Below are 7,950 nucleotides of genomic sequence, written 5' to 3' on the forward strand. Positions count from 1 at the left end.
AGAGAACTAATCTCAGGTGAAATGAAATTAGTGGGAAAAATCCCCAAACCTACGAGAGATTTCATGCGCTTTCTTTTACCTCTAACTGCTAAAAAACTATTTTGTCAGAGGAGTGAGAGACCATTAACATCTATTGTGCCTTCTCACTGTGGCAGGCCCTGTCCAGAGCATAACTTGATTTACTCCTCACCAGCCCAGAGAGGCTTGGAGTGGCAGGTGGCAGCTAGCTTCAGCTGTATAACAAGCATCCCAAAGTGAAGGGACTTGAAACATCATGACGTCTTTGGTTCACAGTTCTACGGGTTGGAGATGTGGACTTAACTCAGCGAGTGGTCCTTCTGCTGGCTTGGCTGGCTTCCCTCATGAGTCCTCATGGTGTCTCATCCTCCAGGGGGCCACCCTGACTTTTGCACATGGCATGGCTGCCATGTGACAACAAAAGCAAAAGCTATAAGGCCTCTTGAGCCCCAGACTTAAAATCGGCACCGCGTCCCTTCCACCATATTCAATTAGCTCAAGCCCATCACTGGCCCAGCCGCCATTCAAGGACAGTGGGAACAGACCCCACCTCTTGTGGGGAGGGTCGTGAAGTGTCATGGGCACTACCTAGTCTGCCACATGGGCCATCTTCATTTTACAAAGGGGGCTGGTGGGAACAAAGGGGCTGGCTGGACTGCAGGTCCCATGCCTCTCCCACAAATCCAGACCCGTGTGTCTCTGAGCTCAGAAAGGCAGTCCTCACCAAAGAGACTGCTCTGAGGGGTCCCAGGCAGGCCAGTGACAAGCAGGGGCTTGACTCAAGAGGAGGATTAAGGACACTAAATCCATCCCTTGGACTTGAAGCCTGGCCAAAGCAGTAGGGCATCGCTCCAAGTACAGGCCTCTAAGGGAGACAAGCACGGGTCTCCCCACCAGGCTGCCTGGCTCAAGCTTTGCCAGTCTGTCCTCTTGGGACTCCGGGCACCTGGCATGCACCAGGCCCTGGGCTGGGCCCAGGGTTCTGATGGCTGAGCACAGTCACTGCCCACACTGTCATCAAGTACCACCAACTCAAGCCTCGATATTTTCCCTGTGGTTGTCCTTAGAGCTGGGGCTCCCAAGCCTTCCTGGGGAGAACTCCATCTTTCCCACGTGCTGGGTAGGTGTGAGACCTTGGGCAAGTCACTGCATGCTCTCTCTGAAGCTCGGTTTCCTCCCCTGTAAAATAGGATTGAAGACAACGCTTTCCTTACAGGGAGGTGACGGGGATCAGAGAAGACAAGCATGTAAAAGACTTCTCTCTAGGCCAGGGACGCCTGGGTGGCTCAGTGGTTAAGCATCTGCCTTCAGCTCAGGGCGTGATCCCAGGGTCCTGGGATGGAGCCCCACTTCGGGCTCCCTGCATGGAGCCTGCTTCTTCCTCTGCCTGTGTCTCTGCCTCTCTCTGTGTGTGGGTCTCTCATTAATAAATAAATAAAATCCTTTAAAAAATAAAAATAAATAAAAGACTTCTCTTTGGGCCAGATAGATGTGACATTGTCTAGAGAGGACAGCCATCATCAGTTATACTCTCGGGTCCACAGTCCTGTCTGCAAACCCTTGAGTCCAGATGTGACTGGGATTACAAAAACCATGCAGTGCCTGTACCATATATTACGTATCACCCCAGGGTGTGTGGAGCAGCCGCTTTAGCCAACCCACCTGATATTTCTACAGCAAAGCCTATGACTACTAGTGGTATATGGGCTAAATAAAACTTCTAGATAGTTTCACAGAATCTCTAGTTTTGCCACCAAATTCATTTTTAGGCTTTTGGTTTTCAAAAAATTGCTAGCAATGGGAATTACAGATTTTTGGATCATTGTAATTATTAGTTGTGATTCTCAATCCTGGCTTCATATTAGAATGAGCTGGGGAGCTGGTTAAAATGCAGGTTCTTGGCTTCACGCCAGACCAAAGGAATCAGAAGCTCAGGAGGCAGGCCCCAGGGAATGGGCATTTTTTTAAAAAGGAATCTCTGTACCCAATGTGGGGTTCAAACTCACAATCTTGAGATCAAGAGTTGCATGCTCCACCGACTGAGCCAACCAGGTGCCCCAGAATGGGTATTTTTTTTTTAAGATTTATTTATTTACCTTGTAGGGGAAGGGCAGGGGGAGAGGGAGAGAGAATCTTAAGCACACTCTGCACTGAGTGGGGAGCCCAAAGTGGGGCTCGATCTCACGGTCCTGAGATCATGACCTGAGCCAAAATCAGAGCTGGCTGCTCAGCCGACTGCACCACCCAGGCACCCCCAGAATGGGTATGTTTTACAAGAGGCCAAGGTGAGTCTGATGCAGAACCTGTGATGAACCATACCCTAGAGATCATAAAACAGCATGGGGTTGGGTGGCCTCACTAGCTTAGGAGGACCAGGGAAGACTTGCCTGAGGGTAGGACCAGGCTTGCGCAGAGCAGCCAGGAAAAGGGGTGGATGAATGTCCCCAGCAGAGGGAACAACGTGTACAAACCCCACAAGGCAGGCAGACCCTTGGCAGCAAACTACAAACCACGGGAACTGAAAGGTCCCTAAGGTGGCCCGAGCCTGTGAGAGAAGCTGCCTCCTCCACTTCCTCTCTGGTGGGATTCAGAGGGGAGCTCGGAGACTGGGGTCCTTCCCGAGGGTGAAATCTGTGCAGATGGACACTCTACTCCCAGAGAAAAGCAAGAAGCAACTGTTCCTCTCTTCCTAGACCAGGGAGGGGAAAAAGTTAAAATCAGGGTGGGTGGGACGCCTGAGTGGCTCAGCGGTTTAGTGCCTGCCTTCAGCCCAGGGCATGGTCCTGGAGTCCTGGGTTTGAGTCCCACATCGGGCTCCCTGCATGGAGCCTACTTCTCCCTCTGCCTGTGTCTCTGCTTCTCTCTGTGTCTGTCATGAATAAATAAGTAATTTTTTTAAAAAAATAAAATAAAATAAAATCAGGGTGGGTGCCAGGAGTTGCTCAGACTTACCAACACAGTGGTTTTCCAAGTGTTTCCATTTTGTAAGTTATTGTGGTGCCTTTTTGTCAAAATATTTTCCTACTGTCCCAACAATGGATGGAGCAAAGTGGTAGTGATACTGGGGGGTCTGGAGTCTTGCCGTCTTTGACCTCTCCCAATTCTCCCCAGGTTCCTTTGGGACTCTGGGGGATGGGGACCAGCTCAAAAACTCCAGGGAATCAGGGCTCAAAGAGGGTGACACCGGGATTGCCCGAGGAGTTTCTGTCATGCGGGGAGGCTGGGGCAGGATCCTGGCACCCCCTAACTCCCTTTCCCATGCCCTTCTGGCCTGGGTGGAGTGTCCCTTAGGTCTCTCTGCATAAGTGTTTCTTTTGCCACAACTCACCTGTTAGGTATGGGTTGGACCTGTGTGTCCACAAAGGGAGATGTTGAGGTCCTAACTCCCAGCACCTGTGAATGTGACTTTCTTTGGAAACAGGGTCTGTGCAGATGTAATCCGGTCAAGATGGGGTCATCAGGGTGGCCCTAACCCAATATGACTAATGTTCTTATAAGAAGAGGGAATTTAGGTTCTCGGCGGCTAGTTCCCAAAGACATGGGGTTCTGCAGAGTGAAGATATAAATCCTAAGGTCATGGCAAAACATCTGAAGTTCACTGCCAGGACTGGGATGATACAAGAGGGGAATGCGGAAGGTGCAACCAGGACCCTAAACAGAATCCCCGCCATGGATGTACATTATGGTACTCTATGAAAAGCCTTGCCGCCAACAGAGGGAAAGCTGCCAGCGGATCTACAATGTGGAAATGACTTGCAAGACCAATCTGTTGTGAAAGAATCAGGAAGATCCGTGGCTGCACCGCTGAGGCATGTGAATAGTAGCGGGGGGAGGGGGGGAGGGGCAGAGGGAGAGAGGATCCCAAAGCAGACTCCACACTCAGTGCAGAGCCTGACACGGGGCTCAATCTCACGACTCTGAGATCATGACCTGAGCCGGAATCAAGAGTCTGATGCTTAACTGACTGAGCCACCCAGGCGCTCCAACTATAATAACATTTTTTCAAGCAAAAAAAAAAAAAAAAGGACGTAAAAGAAGAGGGAATGTAGGACACAGAGTGATGGCCATGGGAAATCTGGGACGCATAAGGAGAAGGCTATGTGACAACAGAGAGAGATTGGAGTGATGCAGATACAAACCGGAGATCAGCGGAAGCTAGCAAGGGGCAAGGAAGGGTATACTATCCACCCAGAGACTCAGAGGGAGTAGGATCCTGCTGACACCTTAATCTAGGACCTCTGGCCTCCAGAACTGTGACACTGTTCCCACTGCTTTAGGCCGGCAGTCTGTGGTGCTTTGTTCAGGCGGCCCTAGGAAACTGATATGCCTCCTAAATCATTGCTCGTTTAATTCTTTTTCCTTCGAATGGACTCATTTTTAAACAACATGCATACATTTTGCTAAAAAGTAAATCTCCCATCACTGCTATAAATGGAAGACCACGATCCTTTCCATAAATAGAAGGCGCCTTAAAAATAAAGACAATGAAAACCAGGCAACGGTGGCTCTGATCTGGGGACGCCTTTGTTGAAAAAGGACACACGCTAGCGATGAAGGAAGACACACAAGCCCCTAGCTGAGACTTCTTGATTTAGCAGAGAGATAAAAGGAGAACTGAAAAGGGAAAACCTGATTATTACCTGGAAATGTCATATTCTGAGATGTCTCTAAGGATTAGGATTTCAGGGGTGGTCATTCCCCCTCCCTGCCATCTTCCCTTTATGTTTGAGGAAACTGAACCCAGAGAAGCTCAGTGATTTGCCCAAGGTCACACAGCATCAGTGGCCAAGTCTGGATCTGAGCTGCGCTCCTGCGTGCTTTCCAGGAAAAAACTTCTTGGGCCCATTCAACAACCCCGGGTCATGCTGGGGTGGCCAGGTCCTGATCACATGGTTGCAGAGCAGGGTCAGTAAACTCTGAAGGCCGAGCATACAGACACAGCCTGTGTGTTCTAATCCCATAGAAGTTATAGCTCAGCGGAGGCTCTACCGGATATTACTATGCTTCGAGCAACTGGATGTGCGAAAAAATTGGCTCACACGGAGGGTTATAACCCACATGATGATTATAAGATTTTTCTCTTCTTCCTCCATTGGATCATCATCTATACTGAAAATCAGGGTCCATGCAGGCAGCTGTCCCACATCCTGTCACATATGGTCACATGCTAAGCCACTGAGGTAATGGGGCACATCTCCCACACCAGGTATCTCCTTCACCCTTGTTCTGACCCTGAGGTCATCTTCCTCCTCCTCCCTCCACTCCTCTCTCCTAGCTTCCATTGCCTGCTCTGGCCTCTGAGAAGGAGCAGGGCTCATAGCTTAGAGTCTGATATGTTTGGATTCAAATCCCAACTCCACTGTGTGGCCTCGAGTCAGTGGCTCATCATCACTGAGCATCAGTTTTCTCATCTGCGAAATGGGTTCCCTCTTTCCAGGTTCAACAAGAGCACGCTGTGAGTGAACCTAGGAGCTCAGAAGATATTCATTCCTTCCGCCTGCCAGACTGCAAGAGATGAGAGAGGCATTTTCACCACTGCTGTGTGTCCTAGGACCAGTCACTCACCCTTTCTGAGCCTCCACCACTCCTAGGGCAAGTGGCCTCAGAGGGCACCTAGGGCCACTCAGAGCTGAGGGATTCTGAGATTCCAGGAGTAGAGCTGGGGTGGCCTTTGAGCTGGGGCCCACTCTTCCTGGCTCAGATGACCAGTCCCGAGGGCCCAATCAGGCCAGCCTTGGATCAGGCCATAAGTGGGAACAAAACAGCCAAGGAGCTCGCCTCTCTGGCTTTGTTTATTGTCTGGAAGCTGGGAATATTTTGAATTGTTGTGTTTGGGGAGGGAGGGGAAAAATAACCAAATATAAGAAGGCAGCCAGTGAGAGGCCCGGGCAGGAATGCAGAGGAATTAGGCCTGCCTGGGTATGTCTGGGAGATGCTGATGCTCCCAGAGTCCCCCCGCACCCCCTAGGTCAAGTATTCTCATCTCTGATGAACCATTCAAATTGCCTGGAGAACTTAATTTTTTAAAAAACCTCATGCCCAATTACATTAGGATTTCTTTTTTTTTTCTTTTAAGATTTATTAATTTATTTATCATGAAAGACACACAGAGAGAGAGAGAGAGAGAGAGAGAGGCAGAGACACAGGCAGAGGGAGAAGCAGGCTCCACGCAGGGAGCCCGATGTGGGGACTCGATCCCAGGACCCAGGGATCATGACCTGAGCCAAAGGCAGATGCTCAACCACTGAGCCACCCAGGCGTCCCTACGTTAGGATTTCTAAGAGTGGGACTCAGACGCAGGGTTTTGTAAGCTTTCTGGGTGACTGTAACGGGTAGCCCAAGTTGAGAGCGAGAGCTGCCCAAGTGGTGCATCAGAAGCCCCCGGAGGGCTTGTCAAACGTGATTGCTGGGCCTCCAGCCCAGAGTTCCTGAATCAGGAGGCCTGGGCCAGGCTTGGGACTGTGCATGTCTCACAGGTTCTCAGGCGCTGCTGCTGCTGCTGCTGCTGCTGGCCTGGGGCCTTCACTTGGACACCCTCTCCTCTGCATTCTCAGGACTCAGGATGTTGTCTGAGGACCCGGGGCTTCTGCCTGGAGCTAGTCAGAAATTCAGATTCTTGGGCCCTATTCCAGGCCATGCAGTGGAATCTGCACGTGAACATCCCCTGGTGGCTCCATGCGCTTCGCAGTTAGAGGAGGAGCAGGCTAGGTCATCTTGGCCAACATTTCCTGGTACAGATGGGGAGACTGAGGCACCCAGAAGCCCCCTCAGGGCTTAGATCCAGGTCTCTCTAGGATGGAAGGGTAGGAGAGGGAGCTCCTGTGGGTGGAGTTGCATTCACAGTTTTGCAGATTGGCGCCTTTACCCCCAGCTCCACAGAAAGTTAATTTTGCAGTGTGTGTGTGTGTGTGTGTGTGTGTGTGTGTAGGAGGGGTGATCCCTTATGAGGATATGTACAGCCGCTGTAGGAGAGCTACAGTCCCCTTCATCACTCATTCAGCAGACGTTCCTGGGGCCGGACCATGGGTCTCGCCTTGCTCTCGGCCCTGGGAATACGGCATTGGACCTGGCGGCCTCAGCCCTGCCCTGGTAAAGCGGGCAGCCTCGAGGTGGAAACAGACGTAAACAGGCCAACATATAAGTGATCAAGGTACCTTCGCCCTGTTACCCAAGTTGGGATGAAAATAAAACCGGGCCAGGGCACAGTGCTGGGGGGAGGGGCAGGTGGCTGTAAGAGACCTGGTGGTCGGGCAAGGTCTTTAGGGAGGAGACACTGGTGCCGAGGCCTAAAGAATGGGAAGGAGCCCACCCTGGAAAGGGCTGAGGGGACCGTCTTGGCGGGGCCGGGGAGTGGGCAGCCAAAGCAAAGGCCAGCCGCTGAGGAGCAGGCTTGGAGGGGGGCAGGAGAGCAGTGCGGGAGGGCAGGGGCGCGGGCTTAGTGTCAGCGTGGTGCGGGGTGTCCAGTGGCTCCAGGCAGGAAGGAGGAAGGGGTGAGTCTGAGGATCTGTCTTGATTTTTACTGAGCATGCTTTGCATTTGCGTGGAATGCACCTAGCTAAAAGGACACAGCTCCCGGGCGGGCGTTGGCATGTGTATGCCAATGCTCAAGACACAGGCTGGTTTCTGCCCTCAGGAGGGCCTGGGTGGGTGGGGGGGGGCTTGCGGCCAGCCCCCCCCCCCCCCCCCCACCAAGGCAGCCACCAGCCAGGCTCCAGCACTTGGCCTGGTGGAGACGCCGGCGCTGTGGTGTGCGGGCCTGGTGTTCTGGAGATCCCCCTATGGTTTTGCACATCTCTGGAGTCCTTCATCTGTTTGTCTGTTTTTCCGTTCTCCTGTGGGTGTTACGCAACCAAGGCTGTTTCCGTTTTTTTTTTTTTTTTTTTTTTTTTTGGCTATTATGAAGAGTGCTGCCATTCACATTCTTACACAAAT

The 7,950-nt window shown here is 51.7% G+C and overlaps 1 pseudogene; it reads left to right on the forward strand.

Annotated features, from left to right (window-relative positions):
* The first annotated feature begins 3,594 nt into the window (after positions 1–3,594).
* On the forward strand, positions 3,595–3,826 carry LOC140611214 (small ribosomal subunit protein bS21m pseudogene; annotated as a pseudogene).
* The last annotated feature ends 4,124 nt before the right edge of the window (positions 3,827–7,950 follow it).

The sequence above is a fragment of the Canis lupus genome, chromosome 19, assembly GCF_048164855.1.
Source record: "Canis lupus baileyi chromosome 19, mCanLup2.hap1, whole genome shotgun sequence".
Taxonomy (NCBI): domain Eukaryota; kingdom Metazoa; phylum Chordata; class Mammalia; order Carnivora; family Canidae; genus Canis; species Canis lupus.